This window comes from Patagioenas fasciata, chromosome 2, assembly GCF_037038585.1.
Source record: "Patagioenas fasciata isolate bPatFas1 chromosome 2, bPatFas1.hap1, whole genome shotgun sequence".
NCBI classification, from domain to species: Eukaryota; Metazoa; Chordata; class Aves; order Columbiformes; family Columbidae; genus Patagioenas; species Patagioenas fasciata.
Genome location: NC_092521.1, coordinates 95,383,544 through 95,396,864, shown reverse-complemented (window position 1 = coordinate 95,396,864; position 13,321 = coordinate 95,383,544). Strand labels below are relative to the sequence as shown.

Below are 13,321 nucleotides of genomic sequence, written 5' to 3'. Positions count from 1 at the left end.
CCAGCACCCGAACATCCAGCTGCCGCTGTGACTTGCAGAACATTTGCAAAGCCCCCCTCAGCCTGGAAAGAAAAATCCCTTTCCTCACCAGCCCACACCCAGGAAACTCTGCAAGTTCAGCTAGTGTGAACTATTCTAATTACTCAGCAAGACGGAGTACCCTTCTTACATTACAGCGTGTCCAGAAACAGCAACAAAACCTGGGTCCTGCTGTGCTATGCACTATACAAACACACATTAGGAGACGGTGCCTGTTCCATGGAGTTTACAACTTGCACAGGGTCAGCTGTACCTAATGGAAGGCAAGGGCAAGAGGCACAAGTACAGAAGTGAGCAACAGGCATTTCGCACAATTAGTGTGTGAATACTGCTTCTGAATTATTATAGTACAGGAATGCTGTCTGATCAAAAAATAGATCTGTGATACGCCCCTGGCTGAATAAAACAAATGGAACAGTAGCATAGCCAAACTACAGAACACCCCGGCCCCAGCAACGAACACCCCAACACTGTTCAAACATCAGACTGCCTGGACAAGGCACAACATCTTTACCTCCTCAAGATAAAAAACAAAGCAAAAGCCGTTTCCCATCGCTGTGCTTATTCTAGCCGTAATACAGACAGAAATGATCTAATGAAGCCAGAGCAAGAGCAGTGAGAGGGGCTGACACACACGGCAGTGGGTGCACAGCAGGGCATACCCTGGCAGGGCTCTGCAAGAGCTGCCCCGACACAGAATCTCAGTCCTGAGCAAAGGCAGAGAGGGGGGCAACTCCTTCCAGACCAGGGGGCTGCTGCTCCACCTCTTGTTTACAAGGCACCCCGGTGTAAGGGCTCACACAAGGGCAGCTACCGAGGGGTCGCTCCTATGCAGGGAGCTCACACAGTTTGCTCTGTGGCAAACACACTTGCTAAAACCGACGTTTTCTCACATGCCAAGTTGTTTCTGAGCCTTAGACTCTGCATGATTGCTTTTCAGAGTTGCTGAATACTCATAAGTCTAAATGAAACCAGCTGGAGTGATGCACACTAAACACCACAGAAAGTCACCAACAGGTATTCTGGTAATTTTATTTTTTTACTTACTGGTGTATCTGTTTTCTCTGTTACACAGCAAGACACCCAACTCCTTGAACACAGTGCAAGTAAGAGACACGGATATTTAAAATAGTGTCATTTTCAAAATTATTTAAACCTAGTTATGAGTGTTAACCCAGCTCTATTTCCTCACTGACAACATCTGTGGTTTCATAACTGTATTCTTTGTGTACCTCTCACTGACCTGTTGCTACGCAAGGAGAGAAATAAATTGATTTATCAGAGAGACATGCAAAAAATGACTTGACATGATTTTCTATCAGATTTAGAAGACGTTAAGTTAGAAAAAAAACCATTTATCCTCTTACCTCCTTAAATTAAAGTTGCAGTCATTTTTAACAACAAGAGGTAAGCACTTTGGAGACAGACACGTGCTTAAAGAAGCATACTGGCAGAAGTGTAAGATGCTTTAATGGCCTTTAAGTCCTCTTTAAACTGCTTAACATCTTTGGAGAGAAAGTACTGAGCAACTGCAAACTTGGTCACAAACAGTTCATTACACATACAAACATGTCAAAAAAGTGAAGAAGTAAGAGACAAGGAAACAGCAGAAATACAGCGAATTGTGCAACATTTCATCTTCTTTCTCAATTTTATGATCACATGGGTTTTGGGTTTTTTTGTTTTTTGTTTTGTTTTGTTTTGTTTTTTTACAGGAAATGATGCCATTCATGATATAGTAGAGCTGGTGTTACTGAATAAGCAACACTCAGTAGTTTGCTTCATTCTCACTATTAAAAATGGTCCTAAACCTCATGCTTTCAAGACAGAAAAAGCTATTTCCTTATAGGTTATTTTCTGGCTGTCACCATATTACCTGACTGCCTGATATACTAAAATTAGTGCATGTTTGCAACACCCCTGTGAGAAGGTTTTTTTCCCCATCACACAGGCAGAACTGAGATCCAGAGAGACCGAGGTTGTGGACAAAGGTATCTTCCAAACCCAGCTAGTCCACTTGATGAGTTTTCCCTCCCACACACGTGCTCGGCACCAGCTGCCTCTCCTGTGATGACTGTCTCCCTTCAGAAGTGCTAGCAGTCTGGTGTAAAAGTGTTTTGTAATCCATTATGGTGAAAATAAAATGGAGTGGCTACAAACTACTCTTTACGCTCTTTTATGCTAAGCCAGTTTTGCCTCTGACCAGCTGGGGAGTGCTCACTCCACCCCAGAGCAGGCTGAAGAGGGTCATTTCCAAGGGGAGGTGCAGCAAGCAGATGAAAGCTTGTGCTGACACAGGCAGACCCAAAAGAGGACATCTGCACATAGCTACAGGTCAAAATCATTCCCGGGACTCAAACTTCGAAACACAAACAAACCAACCTCTTTCGTCGGAGCCACTGAGATAATTGCAAGCAGGAACGAAGAACTGGACTTCAAGTGAACCAAAACTGCAGGGTTAAGACACAAAATTTGAACTCACAGATAGCACAGGGACAGCAAGACTAATGTGTAGGAACAGGTGAAAATAGGTGCATCCACATGAGGTACTACCACCAGCAAGATAATTGTTGCATCCTCTTGTTGGAGATTGTTCCACCACCACAGAGCTGCTTGAACGAACTGCATGAATGCTCCTCATCCGCTTTAGTGCAAATTTAAGACATTTCGAACAGACTTGGCAGCATTTTAAGCTAAAGTGTGTGGTTTCACACCAGGGTTTTTGCACTGAAGCAGAGGTACAGCACCTGCATAATTCATCTGCTGTCTCAGTTTGGCTCCAGGGCTGTATCAAGTACTTGGACTATAACTAATAACTGGAGGTGGAACAGTCTTGTTATCTTCTCACCAGACAGGACAAGCAGCATCCAACTGCAGCCTCAGGAATCACAAACTCCACCCCAATATACAGAATAGAGATTTCCCCCTGACTTTCTCTTCTGTGGTCTGGGCAACCAACAGCTTTGCTGAAAACATGGGAGGACAATCTCCTTCCTTTTGCTTCCTGTGCCTAGGAACACGGCACTTCCTCAGGAGACAGATGTAGCAATACCAAAAGAAATCCTTCAGCTTTAAAATACAGTATGCTCAGTGCAGTGCTACCTAACAAGCTCCTGCAGTGTAGGTACAAAATGAGACATTTCAGAGTTTATAAACTGATTACGGACATTTTTTCCTGCAAATGAGAAGGGAGATCCCTAATACCAGGGCAACTCTACAGACAAATTTCAAATATCCACCCCCAAAAGTGAAGGTGCTACACAGCTACTCAGTGAAACAGCTTGGCGGTAGCAAATTCGACGAATCCAGACGCCGGCATAAGCTCTTTGATCGAACGGGCGGGCCGGGCGAGAGTAAGGAGTCTAATTCAATGTGAATTTACCATCCGTACCCTTTAATGAACTCTTAAACAACACTGAATATCAATGTCCCCGAGACCACGTTTTTCCAAGCCTTATATACTCTATACCAAAAGGCCATGTGGCAAGCGCAGGCTACAATTGGTTACACTCACAGTCACTCATGCCCCCCACTATGGTGATTGGCTGCAGGGCACTGTTCACAGACTCTTCATGCGCAGCGGCAACGCCCCTCCTGCAGCCTGGGTCGAGAGCAGAGCGGCTTCTGTTTACTGTCCTTTTGTCTCTGGTGTCTCAGGGAAATCCTTCCGTGTAGCACAGCCGCATCAAGCCCTGGCTTGTTCACAGCACACAGCCAGAGACTCTCCACAACAGCTGGCCTATTTTTTAGAAAGGTATAAAAATGTGGAGGTTTGTATCTTGTTTTCAAGACAACCTGAATCATTCATGCCGAAATGTAAAAAGGAATTAAAACAAAAACCAAAAAACTAACAAACCACAACATGAAACTGCCACTGAGTTTGGAAAAATGTCACTTCAAAAGGTTATCCTGAAAAAATACTAAATGTTGTGCAATGCTGATTGTAGGCAGTTCAACCAGCTTTTCTTACATTACTTGCTATTTCCTACAGTCATTATTGAGAAAGTCTCTTAAACAAATCCACAATGTGGAATAAAAATGAAAGAAGATTATAGGCTTCAGTGATGTCTGGACATATCTCAACAGGAGAAACACAGACTGCAATAAAGATGATGCCTATTAACGAGGCAATAGATGGTGAATGCAAAAGACAAGACATCTTTGTGTGCAGAGATTTTTTGATTCAGATATGCAAGAGACAGGAAATCCAAGTGTCGCAGTCACAGCCTATTACAAAAATTAGGAGGAAGTGTTGATTGGTTTCTATAGACACAAACATTGATATTCACACTAGAATCAAACGATTGTTCTTATGATTGGAAGAAAGGTCAAATTCTGATCGTTGTAGTTCAGCAGACTCAGAAAGATAGCAAGAAAATCCTGTTGATACATAACCTTCAACATCTAAGAGTCAGATGATTCAGCTTCAAGTAAGCAAATAAAATTACTTTAAAACAAACATTTAGCTCTTTCTTCATAAAAATATGTAGCTTTTCAGCAGATGACTCAAATGTGAAAGTTTGTGGTCTTTGCTCCAGCAGGCAGGTGTGCTGGGTTCTGATGTGCTATGCAAATGACTCGTGTTTTTCATTTTCTAGGGTGCCAGTTGCACTCCTGAACCCACTGCAGAGGGGACCACCGCTGCTGCCAAGCCTCAGAAGAGAGCAATGGGGCATGAAGAATTCTTCCCCCAAAGGTGACTACCATCTACTTCTATGGCGTAACCGAGAGGAGTTGTAAAGTCACTTTCTCCTCACATACTGAAATAGAGGCAAAAGGCCTAACTTTACAATTTTATTGAAAGAGATATACACAGTTAGATTTTCCCATGGATCATTCCAAATTTGTGCTTTGCAGATCATCCTTTCAAGACTGATGCTAGACCTCTTAGATTAGAAGAAATTAGTACAAGCAGAAGAAGGACGAAAAACCTAAACCAAGTCCCATTTACATGGAATCTTTCCCTTTGCTCGATGGGACCTTCCTATCAGGACAAACTTCACTCACGAGCCTTGGTGCTTAGTACATATTCTTTTCCCTGCAACAGGATGCAAAGCATGTTTAGTTGGAGTGATTTAAGCAGAAGGAAAAGCCATGAAAAGCAGCAGGCAGACAATCTCCAAACACAGTGGTGGAGTGGAGCTACACATGGGCTGATCTCTCAGGCCCTCCAGGGGAAACCAGTGCGCTGGGAACAGGTCTTCAAAGGGACTTAAAGTACTGCTGAGACTTTCCAAAAGCCTCTTAAGACAAAAGTCAGGGATCTAAGCCCCATCGTACTATATGACACACATTTCTGTCCTGTTCACATATTTTCAAACATCACAAACCCCACCTATTTCTAGTGGTAAGTGTAAAAATACCTGACTTTTACTGCCCTTAATAAGTGACATCTACACTGGGCAAGTATGAAGCATTACTGCTGTATCTGTGGAATCATGATGAGAAATCATCAGCCTGTGTATTTTTTATCCCACCTAGATACAGCTTTAAGCTGCTGACTAATGTATTAAGTTGGATTTCCTGGCTCTCACCTATCTGAATCAAACAAGCAAGTTCTGCAAACAATAATGTCTTCTATATTCACCCATTATATGGGTCTATTATGTGGACCAACCTGAACTTTTTCCTTCACTGGACAGGTAAATATACAGGGGAAGAACTAAAATTCATGTAGTGCATGTTACCAGGCTATCCTGGTAACTCTAAAGAGTAAGACGAGACCAAAAAATCAGCAAGGAAAAAGGAAACCTTCCTCCAACTGGAGATCAAATGAAAGTAAGCCAAACCAAGAGTGTTCTGCTCTATGGTTTCACAGTGAGGTCTCTGTCTGGAGAGCTGTATCACTCCACTTAGTGAACTTATATTTATTAGAAAAAAGTAATGAAGTACAAGGGAATGCAGATGCAACTTGGCACCAGTGCCAGGCTGAGTAACGTGTTCAACCCAAATCCTTCTGCTTCCAAGCTGAACTGCTGCAAGGAAGAGCAAACCAAGTACAGAGATAAGCTTATTTTCTGAAAAAGAGTAACTGTTCAGATCACAAGGCAAGACATAGACTTGTATGGCCTGGCTTTCATTTCACGAGGCATACTGTCATTAGTTCTGACTCACATACATTTTGGATACCCTGCCTAATAACTTTTACATCCTCAGTGTCAGGCACTTAACACAATAGTTAAGGCAGGTAAGTAATAACAACTCACCCTTCCATGTCCTTAAAATCATCCTGATTTTCCTTTGAGTCTTCCAGGAAAATCAGATATACAGCTCCCTCATCCTGACAATTCATCAGTCTCTAGACTACGCAGCAAGTCCCTGCAATGTTCCACTCTGGCTAGCAGAGCAGCAAACAGATGTGGAAAAAAATTAACTGACTAGTGAAGAAATTCAGGGCAAGAAAATAATCCAGAACTTCCTGGACTGTGTCCAGGCCTCTTTACAGCTTTGTGAAGAGGATTAGGAAGCAGAGGATACATGTTTCAATTTGAGAGACCCACCTTCCTAAGCGCAGTATGAAAGAAACACAGACTATTCCAGGGGTGCGAGGAAGATTTCCATCACCATAATTCAGCAGACAGTGCTTTGATACAAGCTCACTTGAGTTTTCCTAGGTTTTCCTAGGTATAGTAACTTACTCTTCCCTGCATCTTACGAAACACAATTATTTAAGGTTCAGATGCCTACAGCCTTGCCACAACAGATACCTTAGAACATTAGTAAATTTGGAATGCAAAGTCTCAAGGGACAGCCTACCCAGCATGCCTGAGACATGTGCAGGGCAGGAGAGCAAAGGGCTCTGAAGAAATGGGAGGTTTCTGGGAGTAGGAGTGAGCATTTGGGAAAAAGCATCCAAAAAAGCAAGCAAAGAGAGAGAAATGGTTAATGTAAAGGGTCATCTGAAGGTCCTGAGTCTCCTGACAACTTCTAACTAAAGTTGGAAGATGAGGCAGTAGCTGACAGAGGAAGAAGGAGAAAATAAAAAGGAATTTGCCTAAGTGGAAGCTTCATGGACAAGTCATTCCATTTTGTTTTGAAACAACAAAGCAAATCAACCAAGTGCAGAAGTGAAATCCAGAGGGCGCGCTGCAAGTTAGCAGATTGGACTTTAAGAATTCATACACAGCCCTGGGGCAAATTTCACTCTCTAAAGCAGTACTCTAGAGGCAGAAAATGTTCAGTGACTTGCCACTGTCTCTGAATGCATAAACCCTCCTAGTCATGGATGCCAGTTAGCTGAGGTAGCTGAGCTGCGCTGTGACCAGGCTGGAAAAACTGGAGCAGAGAGAGCAACAGAACGACATTGGCACCAAACAGAAAAACACTAGGGAAGGATTCAAGCAAGAGTGACCTACAAGACAGAAAAGTTGCCCAGGATTTGGGAAACTAAAGAAGTCAAACCTCAACATTACTGAGGTTTTATGAGCCTGTCCTTCGGCCTTTCTGTACCTCATCTGCAAAAGAGGGGTAAGAGCAGTTGCCTACCTCATACGAAGCTGTGCGAAGGAAACCAAGAAGGAAAGCAGAGCACTCAGGCGTCAGGCTCACAGCTCAGCGAAGAACAATTCCCCACACAACCAGAGTCTCCGCCTGCCAAAGAAACTTAATTTTTGAAGTGGTTGCACCCTGCTACAGAAGTTTGCTTAAAAATGAAGACACATGCTTAATCCCTGAGGCAGAGAGTGTGTGTGAGAGATTTTATGTTTCCTTTGGCATGACAGGATTAATTTCCTTGTTTTCATGATTTTCTCACAATTTCAATTATCCACATCTAGATTTATTGCACACTTAGAAAAGCAATACTGTAGAAGGACCACATCCACCAAAGTTCTTATTTCTTCCCCCTGAAACCTGAAATTCTCACTAAGGCACGGCATGAAGGATTTCCAAGCATAAGGCCCTTTGCACATAAAGAACTGAACAGACTTTAACATCTTAACTGCTTTTAACAGACTACAATATCTTACATGTTAGGAGTCCCTAGACATTAAGTAACATTACCCATAAGCAAATACTGTAGGAAAACAAGACCTGAAAAGTCCACAAAACAGGGAAATGTATTTCAACAATGCAAAGCACATGCTCGTTGAACTCAGAAAAATAAATACTTGCTCATAATATTCATTACTTTCAAACAAGCTACTGGAGAAACTTCTGTGCCAAAGAAAACTGGAAAATACAGAATCTGACTGATCTATGTCTCTATGATTTCCCAAGATCAATTAATTTCAGTAATTAATTAGTCAGACTCTTAGTCACTCTTTTGTAGTCTTCTTCATTAGGTAACAAATTCATGCAAATTATTAACTTCTTCCACTACTTTCCGTAAGGATCTGCTTGAAGAGAAGTGTCTTCCAAGTTCCTCAGTTTAATACCTATATTGCAAATGCACCAGTCTACCAAGGAGAGAAACAAAAAATTCCAAAAAACTCTGACCTGAAACAGCAAATTCTAGGCCAGACCATGCATCAGTAGTTAAGAAAATACCAACACTAGAACTAAAAATAGATCTTCAACCATTTGTCTTTCCAAACCTCTTGGTTTCTTTTCAGGATCCATACTTCTCATAACTGAATGCTTCTTATGCTTTCACTGGGGTCTCTCAGAGCCTCCTTCCACTGAGATAAAAATATGTCTTTTTCTCAACCATTTTACTAACAATCACAGCAAGTAGGTTTATTTCTTTTTCCTCCATGACCTTTCTTGAGTTCTGCCAACTGTTTATGTAAAAGCAAAACCTGGTCAATGCTTACCACTTTTTTCTTTTATTAGGTATTCAAATGAAATGAATGTGATGATACCTGTTATTCAAATGTATATTCAAGCCATCTCACTGGCAAAACTGTGCCATATATTTTCCTCCCATCTACCAGAATTTCTCAGATCACATTCATCTCTACTTTACTTTTTTTTTTTTTAAATGTGTGACTTATTACCAGAAACAAATGTTTTCCTTGGGCTCACAAAAGTCAGCTTTTATGCTACCCGAATGTAAATTGAAATGATGGCCAAAGCAACAGAGCAGCAAACCCCATCAAAAGTCACCTGTCAAAACAAGAGTACATAACTGCTGGTAAAAGTCAGTAAATGCTCTATCTTTTGCGACATGCTGGTGTTTTGTTATAGTTATTCCTCCCCAATAATTAACAGATGACAGTTTAGTTTTAAAACAAGGGCACTTATTTATAATAAGTGACCCATCTATGCTGCTCAACCATCTGACCTGTCTCAAGGTCACTGTCTTCAGTCATTGGGTAAGAATTACATCATCTGTCCTACTACAGGATGACAATTACATCATTGATCAATACCTGAGATCTAAGTGTTATCAACAAATTCATGTTAGGGATGAGTTACAACTGGGCACATACCACAAAATGAAACTCCTCTTTGCTTCAAGCCACATCCTCATTAAGACTACATTATAAAACTATCAGCTCTATTACTATTATTTGTATCACAGTGCAAATGGAGAGCAAAGTAAAGATGGGGTGGAGAAGGTGCCACAGCAGCACGCCCTTTGAAAAGACAGAGAAGACGGTCTTTGGTTTGAAGAGCTCAGAGCAGCCTGAAGTGACAAGAGCACCGAAAGGTGGAGGAAAGAGGTGTAAGCAGATGGCAGCAGACCACATGTTATTTCTGTAAGCTTTTGGTGGCAGTCACATGTTCACCTTCAACAGCATGAAGTATTTTAAGCTATTTTAGTTTCCTCTGCCTTGAAACAGACCTGGAGCAAGCAGGCAGCAAGCTACCGTGTCTCAGTGGAAGTTGCACGAATGGACAGCCCTTGGGTCTTCTGCTCCCCTGCAGCTGGTTGGGGAGTGAAACATGAAGCCCTGCACTCAGCAAGGAAGACATCAGCTGAATGGAAGGACAGCGAGTGAAGGTCTGACCAAAAGAGGATGAAGATGAGCCAGTTAAAAGTGAAGTTGACCAAAAGAGGCTCAGACAAGAGCAGAAAGCTGGACCAAACAACAAATCAGGTTAAAGCAGAGTAGATCTATATGCAGTTTGGGCCCAGAGTCTGTCTTGTGGCTGCTTTCGCCATTGTGCCTCTTCTGGTTCAAATCTTGAGGAAGGGGCAACTCCCTTGCTCCCCCTTATGGGAACCTGTTAAAGAGATGGAGCTTGCTCTACCACCTTTGCTCATCCAGGGCCCAAGCAGCCCTCTCAGGGCTAGCATAACCCAAGCAGAGCCCCAGCAAAATGCTTCAGCAAAAACACCTACGTTAAGATTCAACAGAGGGTGATAACTCAGCCATGGGTGAATATATCATGTACAGTAATACCTAAAGGCACTGACCTACTTGGCTTCTGTACTGGAATTCACTGAATGACAGCTCCTGTCTCAAATACAGAGAATACACAGAATGAGAGTTCCAGGGAGAGATAACACTAAGCCAACATTTTCAGCCCTGGACACACTAAATTAGGTACCAATCCATACTTCAGTACTTACACGGCTGGCCTCCTGCACAGCAGTGCTGTGTGCACCCAGAGGCCCATTAAAGTGAAGCGGAAGGTTGCAGGTGACCTGCCTGCTCTGTAAATCAGGCCAGGACTAACCAGATTTGATAGCTCTGACCTTAACAGATACAGTTGTGAAATGCAGACAAGACTTCAGCACCAGCATGGGAATCACATGGGGTTTCTAAAGCATAAATTAGATGTTGAATCTTACAAATATGTACACTGCAGCTGCATGTCCTGAAATGCCTCAAAGGGCAAGAACTGATTTGGCCATTTAAAATGCTGGATTTTAAAGCACTTGATTATGCACGCTATAACTCCATAACCTGAATGACAAGCAACCTTCTCGTTTTAAGCAGACCTCTACTGTCAGACACAAATAGTGGACACTTACTGTGCATTGCTCCGTCTTCTCCCTTTATACACACAGACAAGGAGTGGTCAGTAAAAGCATGGCATCAGAGAAGAGACCACGATGAACTCATCTCAGACAATATGTTTTTTATTGCAGGTTAGGACAGGCTAGTTAATAATGACTGCGTTTTTCTGGTAGGGCCCACTCCTGTACACCTCTCACCAGGAGGCAGGCAAACTCACTGCCTTCGGAGTAAATAGGAATGCAAGATTTGCCTCCGTGGGGCTCATTACAGGATAAGGGCATTAGTCCCTTTTTCTTGTTATAAATTCCTGGTGTCTTTGCAATAACAAAATATTGCTTTCAAAGTTTTCTTTTGAGTATTTGGAGTTCAAAGTGTTCAATGCCTCAGATCACATTTGCAGCAGATTCAATAGGGCAGGGCTGCTGGCCTCCAGAAGGTGCTTTTTACCCTTGCAGACTAGAGGATAATCACACACAGAGAGTCTAACTCTGCCATCCCCTGTGCCAGGTTTATGCTGAAATAACTCCACTGATTGATGAAATTAAGATGGAATGAGGCTGCAGCAATCTAATACTGAATCAAGCCATAAAAAATAAAATCTGCTTTGTCAAAAATGTAGTCCACTTGAGAGATTTCCTTCCTCATTCCCTATGCAGGAAAGCTCTCCTATTTTTTCACATGAGGAATTTTGAAAAAGCACGGCCTGTAGGATTCTGGGCTCTTTTTTTATTTGGACTGTAATGTTGTATTCCCTGGGGAAGCTCATCACAAAGTTAAGCGCAAATTCCTCACAGGTAACAGGAAATTAAAATGCAATTGGAAAATAAGCTGTCCATACAGCTTACTATGTAGCTTAACAAGCAGATAAATATGAAGTCAAATAAAAAGTTAGATGCTGCTTCAGTTTCATGACTGCAAGCTCTTTATCCCTGTCTCTGAAACCAGCTGTGTTCTGTGTAGGAGGAAACATGTCAGTGCAGCAAATTCCACCTGCAATGAAAAGCAATTTATTGTGCCTAACTGTGAAAAGCAAATTGATAAGATCATCTAAGAGTTTGTATCTCACAAGGGTTGTTTCTGTAATTTGCCTTTCTTTTGGAAAGAGCTAAGAATAATAATGCAAAAACTTGCAACTAAAATTAAATTAAGCTGGATTTCATTAAAAGTTGCTAGATGAGAAAGGTTGGAAGGACATGCATGTATGACACAAAAAAACTTACAATATGGCTATGAAAAATAAACCTATTTAATTGCTAGTGAGATAACCTAGTCTCAGATATCACGAGAATTCCAAGAAAAATAACCTTTTCCTCTCGAAATATGTTTCTAGTAAGACTGTTAATTTAAGAAAAAATAAGGAAAGAACAAAAGAACTGGACATTATTTCTTCTGTGTTGTCTGAAAAAGACAACCTGCACAAGCACAGCTGAGGAAGAAGGGAAGGAATAAACTGGAAATCTAAACGACCAAACTAAAAATTAAACCTTTACCCTGAAGTGCCTTACCATTGGATTGCTTTAAAACACACTTCAAAGTACCATCACTTTTCCCAGCAGCAAGGATGACAGTATTTGCATTTTGCTGCTGGAGCATTAGCTGGCTATGGTTAAGAAAACTCAAAAGCATGGGGTGGGACATGGGCTAGGGCAGGAGTTTGTACATCTCTGAATGTTCCCATTGCTTTACAACTCCCGTGACTGTGTAAGAGGGACAGAAGACAAGACGTTTCCAACAACTGGCTTATGTCTGCTGTGGCAGATCTCCCCACTTCGCAGCCGCTCTGCTCCCAGAGAGGTAAGATATAAAAGCCTGAGCTCTTATTATCCCATCAAGAAGAATAAACTTCAGTCTTTTACACTTCTAAAGTATTATACACAACTAAAGAACCTCTTGCTCCTCAGACCACTGCCAGCACCTTCTGATATGCTGGCTTTCCACTCTCACTCCTTCTCATTTTCAGCTATCCCATACACACTTTACTGATGTTCTAGCTCCCACCTCCTGTATCTTCCTAACCCAATCATCAACCTGTAGCTTCTTCCCATGTTACTTGGCTTTTCCATTTCTTTTCCAGATGCTGGTTATCATCCTGCTACTCCTTCTCACAGATGATAATCTGTTAATAACAGATTATAAAAAAAAGTAGCAGGAATCTATGGAGCTGATAACAGATTAAAGCATCGCCTTTGCCTTTACTTCCTTCAGAAGACAGGACATGAAAAATACCATCAAAGGCATAGATCAAATTTATAGAAGTTAACTGGAATTGGTTTTCAGGACAGATGGCTTGACACCCCTTCTTGTCCAGATAAGCGGTGGGTTCACAGTACCTGGCTCTTACTGATTTCAGGAAGCAGGCACCTTCTTCAGCTTAAAACTAGCAGATCTTTAAGCTTCATTGTTCAGAACAGAGCATGAAAAGTGCCACCCAG

At 41.9% G+C, this 13,321-nt stretch overlaps 1 protein-coding gene across 10 annotated transcripts in view; it reads right to left on the bottom strand.

The window, feature by feature from the left end:
- The window catches only part of ATXN1 (ataxin 1), a 218,767-nt gene that overhangs the window by 105,239 nt on the left and 100,207 nt on the right, over positions 1-13,321 (bottom strand). Inside the window, exon 1 of one of the 10 annotated variants that reach the window (XM_065832250.2) lies at positions 7,525-7,604. The exons of the other annotated variants lie outside the window; for them this stretch is intronic. The gene's annotated coding sequence lies outside the window, so the exon portion shown is untranslated. Of the gene's footprint in view, positions 1-7,524; positions 7,605-13,321 lie in introns of those variants that run through there. 10 annotated transcript variants of the gene reach the window in all.